The 6,155-nt window shown below is 39.8% G+C and overlaps 1 non-coding gene across 1 annotated transcript; it reads right to left on the bottom strand.

Moving 5' to 3' along the window:
• Positions 1-3,033: 3,033 nt before the first annotated feature.
• LOC112746558 (small nucleolar RNA R71) lies at positions 3,034-3,141 on the bottom strand. Its single transcript, XR_003174437.1, has one exon. It is a non-coding gene; the product is annotated as a small nucleolar RNA R71 (small nucleolar RNA).
• Positions 3,142-6,155: the final 3,014 nt, after the last annotated feature.

Below are 6,155 nucleotides of genomic sequence, written 5' to 3'. Positions count from 1 at the left end.
ATCATTCTCACCTATGAACGTGTGCCTGACAACCACCTTCGTTCTACCTTCGATTGAGTGTTTATCTCTTGGATTCCTTAATCAGAATCTTCATGGTATAAGCTAGAATTGATGACGGCATTCTTAAGGATCCGGAAGGTCTAAACCTTGTCTGTGGTATTCTGAGTAGGATTCAAGGATTGAATGACTGTGACGAGCTTCAAACTCGTGATTGTGGGGCGTTAGTGACAGACACAAAAGAATCACTGGATTCTATTCCGACATGATCGAGAACCGACAGATGAATAGCCATGCTGTGACAGAGTGCGTTGAACATTTTCACTGAGAGGACGGGATTGTAGCCACTGACAATGGTGATGCCCAACATACAGCTTGCCATGGAAAGGAGTAAGAAGGATTGGATGAAGACGGTAGGAAAGCAGAGAGACGGGAGGGACAAAGCATCTTCATACGCTTATCTGAAATTCTCACCAATGAATTACATAAGTATCTCTATCTTTATTTTATGTTTTATTTTTCTTTTAATCATTCATCATCCATAACCGTTTGAATCCGCCTGACTGAGATTTACAAGATGACCATAGGTTTCTTCATACCAACAATCTCCGTGGGATCGACCCTTACTCGCGTAAGGTTTATTACTTGGACGACCCAGTGCACTTGCTGGTTAGTTGTGCGAAGTTGTGATAAAGAGTTGAGATTACAATTGTGCGTTCCATGTTGATGGCGCCATTGATTATCACAATTTCGCCATACCAAGTTCTTGGCGCCGTTGCCGGGGATTGTTCGAGTTTGGACAACTGACGGTTCATCTTGTTGCTTAGATTAGGTACTTTTTCTTTTTATTTTTCGAAAAAATTTTTTTCAAAAATACAAAAAGATTTTCTATTTTGTTCTTCAGAGTTTTTAAGAATGAATTCTAGAGTTTCATGATGATCTGTTGAAGTCTGGCTGGCTGTGAAGCCATGTCTAATCTTATTGGACCGAGATTTCAAATTATCATCACAAGAGCTTGTTGATTTCTATCAATTTTGCTGTTGTTAGCAATGATCTGCTAAAGCTTGGCTGGCCATTGGCCATGTCTAGTGTTTTAGACCGGAGCTTTCATTGAAAGCTTGGCTGGCTAGTAAGCTATGTCTAATTCTTGGACCGGAGTCTTAGACTAGCATTGCAATAATTCTTGGAATTCTTATTAAAAATTTTGAATCCCATCTATTTTCTTTTCCACTCAAGTTTCGAAAATCACAAAAATCAAAAATATTTTATGTTTCTTGTTTGAGTCTAGTATTAATTTTTAAGTTTGGTGTCAATTGCATGTTTCTATTTTTCTTGCATTTTTTTGAAAATTACATGCATGTGTCTTCATTTATCTTCAAGTTGTTCTTGATGATTTCCTTGCTCTGATCTTTAAATTCTCTTGTTTAGTGTGTTTTGTTGTTTCTCATATGCATTCTCAATTTGTTAGTGTCTCCTATATGAAAATTTTTAAGTTTGGTGTCCTGCTTGCATTGTTTATTCGATCTTAGTTGCATTTTTATTGTTTCTCATCATCAAAAATCCAAAAATATTTTCAAAACTATGTCTTTTCAAGTCAATAATACAGAGAATTGAAGATTCAGAATAGTCAGCAGAGGAATCAAACAGAAAAAGCTGGGCGTTCAAAACGCCCAGTGAAGAAGGGAAACTGGCATTTAAACGCCAGCCAGGGTACCTGACTGGGCGTTTAACGCCCAAAAAGGTAGAGATTTGGGCGTTAAACACCAGAATGGGCATCATTCTGGGCGTTTAACGCCAGGATGACACAAGAGGGAAGATTTTGTTTTTAATGCACATTTTTTTTTAGTTTTCAAAATTTTTCAAAATCAAATCTTTTTCAAATCATATCTTTTCAATCATATATTTTCAAAATCAATTTCTTTCCATTTTCAAAAATACTTGCTAACAATTAATGATTTGATTCAAAAATTTCAAGTATGTTGCCTTTTCTACTGAGAAAGGTTTAATGTTTGAATCATATCTTTTCTTGTTAGCCAAGTAATTAATTTTAAAAAATCAAATCTTTTTAAAATTGTTTTTCAATCATATCTTTTTAAAACCATAACTTTTCAATCATATCTTCTTAATCACATCTTTTTCAAAATTTAATTTTTAATCATATCTTTTTGAATTCTAAATTCAAAATCTTTTTAAAAAATCACTTTATTTCTTTTCCAACTTCAAATTTCGAAAATCATTCATCAAGTTTTCAAAATTTTCTTTTAATTATTTCAAAATCTTTTTAATTTATTTTCGAAAATTCTTCCCCTCTTCTCACATCCTTCTATCTAAGGACTAACACTCCTCCATTATCAATAATTTGAATTTTATCTCTCTTGATAAGTTCGAATTCTTCTACCTCCTCCTTCTATTCTTCTTTTCCTCTGACACCTTAAGGAATCTCTATACTGTGACATAGAGGATTCCATATTTTCTTGCTCTCTTCTCTTTCATATGAGCAGGAGCAAAGACAAAGGCATTCTTGTTGAGGCTGATCCTGAATCTGAAAGGACCTTAAAGCGAAAGCTAAGAGAAGCTAAGGCACAACTTTCTGTAGAGGACCTAACAGAAATCTTCAAACTAGAAGAAGACATGGCAGCCAAAAACAACAACAATGCCAACAATGCAAGGAAGGTGCTTGGTGGCTTTACTGCACCTACTCCTGATTTCTATGGGAGAAGCATCTCAATCCCTGCCATTGGAGCAAACAATTTTGAGCTTAAGCCTCAATTAGTTTCTCTAATACAACAGAATTGCAAGTTTCATGGACTTCCATTGGAAGATCCTCATCCGTTCTTAGCTGAATTCTTGCAAATCTGTGACACTGTCAAGACCAATGGGGTTGACCTTGAGATCTACAGACTTATACTTTTTCCTTTTACTGTAAGAGACAGAGCTAGGACATGGTTGGATTCACAACCTAAAGAAAGCCTGAACTCTTGGGAAAAGCTAGTCAATGCCTTCTTGGCAAAGTTCTTTCCACCTCAAAAATTGAGCAAGCTTAGAGTGGAAGTCCAAACCTTTAGACAGAAGGATGGTGAGTCCCTCTATGAAGCTTGGGAGAGATACAAGCAATTGATCAGAAGGTGCCCTTCTGACATGCTTTCAGAATGGAACATCATAGGAATCTTCTATGATGGTCTGTCTGAACTATCCAAGATGTCATTGGATAGCTCTGCTGGAGGATCTCTTCATCTAAAGAAGACGCCTGCAGAAGCTCAAGAACTCATTGAAATGGTTGCAAATAACCAATTCATGTACACCTCTGAAAGGAATCCTGTGAATAATGGGACAAGTCAGAAGAAAAGAGTTCTTGAGATTGACACTCTGAATGCCATATTGGCTCAGAACAAAATATTGACTCATCAAGTCAATATGATTTCTCAAAGCCTGTCTGGAATGCAAGCTGCACCAGGCAGTACTAAGGATGCTTCATTTGAAGAAGAAGCTTATGATCCTGAGAACCCATCTATGGAAGAGGTGAATTACATGGGAGAACCCTATGGAAACACCTACAATCCTTCATGGAGAAATCATCCAAATCTCTCATGGAAGGATCAACAGAGACCTCAACAAGGTTTCAAGAACAATAATGGTGGAAGAAATAGGTTTAGCAATGGCAAGCCTTTTCCATCATCTTCTCAGCAACAGACAGAGAATTCTAGGCAGAGCCACTCTGACTTAGCAACCATGGTCTCTGATCTAATTAAAACCACTCAAAGTTTCATGACTGAAACAAGGTCCTCCATTAGAAATTTGGAGGCACAAGTGGGTCAGCTGAGCAAGAAAGTTACTGAACTCCCTCCTAGTACTCTTCCAAGCAATACAGAAGAGAACCCAAAAGGAGAGTGCAAGGCCATAAACACAATCAACATGGCCGAATTTGGAGAGGAGGAAGAGGCAGTGATTGCCACTGAGGAAGACCTCAATGGACGTCCACTGGCCTCCAATGAGTTCCCTAATGAGGAACCATGGGAATCTGAGGCTCATAATGAGATAATAGAGATTCCATTGGATTTACTTCTGCCATTCATGAGCTCTGATGAGTATTCTTCCTCTGAAGAGGATGAAGATGTTATAAAGAGCAAGTTGCTAAGTACCTTGGAGCAATCATGAAGCTAAATGACAAGTTATTTGGTAATGAGACTAGGGAGAATGAACCTCCATTGCTCATCAAAGAACTGGATGACTTGACTAGGCAGAGATTACCTCAAAAGAGACAGGACCCTGGAAAGTTCTCAATCCCTTGTACCATAGGCACCATGACCTTTGAGAAGGCTCTGTGTGACCTAGGGTCAAGCATAAACCTTATGCCTCTCTCTGTAATGGAAAAGCTAGGGATCATTGAGGTATAAGCTGCAAGAATCTCATTAGAGATGGCAGACAATTCAAAGAAACAGGCTTATGGACTTGTAGAGGATGTCTTGGTAAAGGTTGGAGACCACCACATCCCTGCTGATTTCATAGTCCTAGAGACTGGGAAGTGCATGGATGAATCTATCATCCTTAGCAGACCCTTCCTAGCCACAGCAAAGGCTGTGATTGATGATGACAGAGGAGAATTGATCATTTAAGTGAATGAAGAATCCCTTGTGTTTAAGGCTCAAGGATATCCCTCTGTAACCATGGAGAGGAAGCATGAAGAGCTTCTCTCAAAACAGAGTCAAACAGAGCCCCCACAGTCAAACTCTAAGTTTGGTGTTGGGAGGCCACAACCAAACTCTAAGTTTGGTGTCGAACCCCCACATTCAAACTCTAAGTTTGGTGTTGGGAGGTTCCAACATTGCTCTGAACATCTGTGAGGCTCCATGAGAGCTCACTGTCAAGCTACTGACATTAAAGAAGCATTTGTTAGGAGGCAACCCAATGTTATATTTATCTATTTTCCATTGTTATTTTATATTTTCTGTAGGTTGATGATCATCTAAAGTCACAAAAATAATTGAAAAAGCAAAAACAGAATGAAAAACAGAGAAAAAAATAGCACACCCTGGAGGAAAAGCTTGCTGGCGTTTAAACGCCAGTAAGGGCAGCAAATGGGCGTTTAACGCCCAGTCTGGCATCATTCTGGGTGTTTAACGCTAGAAAGGGGCACCAGACTGGCGTTTAACGCCAGGAATGGGCACGGAGCTGGCGTTAAATGCCAGAAAAGGGCAGCAGCCCGGCGTTTAACACCAGAATTGGCAGAAAGGGCGTTTTTGCATGCCACTCGGTGCAGGGATAAGCTATCCTTGACACCTCAGGATCTGTGGACCCCACAAGATCCCCACCTACCCCACCTCTCTCTCTCTTCTTCACCCATTCACCAATCACCTCAATACCTCTTCCCCAAAAAAACCCCTCACCTATCAAATCCCACCATTCTCTTCACCACTTACATGCATCCTTCATAAAAGCCCACCTACCTCACCATCCAAATTCAAACCACTTCCCCTCCCAAACCCACCCATACTAGCCGAATCACAAAGCCTCCTCTATTTTTCTTCTTCTTCTTCTACTCTTCTCTTTCTTCTTTTGCTCGAGGACGAGCAAACCTTCTAAGTTTGGTGTGGTAAAAGCGTTGCTTTTTGTTTTTCCATAACCATTTATGGCACCTAAGGCCGGAGAAACCTCTAGAAAGAGGAAAGGGAAGGTAAAAGCTTCCACCTTCGAGTCATGGTCGATGGAGAGATTCCTCTCAAGGGTGCATCAAGACCACTTCTATGAAGTTGTGGCCATGAAGAAGGTGATCCCCGAGGTCCCTTTTAAACTCAAAAAAGAGTGAATATCCGGAAATCCGACATGAGATCCGAAGAAGAGGTTGGGAAGTTATTACCAACCCCATTCAACAAGTCGGGATCTTAATGGTTCAAGAGTTCTATGCTAATGCATGGATCACCAAGAACCATGATCAAAGTGTGAACCCGGACCCTAAGAATTGGCTTACAATGGTCCGAGGGAAATACTTAGATTTCAGTCCAGAAAATGTAAGGTTGGCATTCAACTTGCCTATGATGCAAGGAGATGCACACCCCTACACTAGAAGGGTCAACTTTGATCAAAGGTTGGACTAAGTCCTCATGGACATATGTGAAGAGGGCACTCAATGGAAGAGAGATTCAAGAGGAAAGCCGGTTCAA

This window comes from Arachis hypogaea, chromosome 14 (assembly GCF_003086295.3).
Source record: "Arachis hypogaea cultivar Tifrunner chromosome 14, arahy.Tifrunner.gnm2.J5K5, whole genome shotgun sequence".
In the NCBI taxonomy this organism is placed as follows: Eukaryota; Viridiplantae; Streptophyta; class Magnoliopsida; order Fabales; family Fabaceae; genus Arachis; species Arachis hypogaea.
The sequence above is the reverse complement of the archived record's forward strand: the minus strand, read 5'-3'. Positions and strand labels throughout refer to the sequence as shown.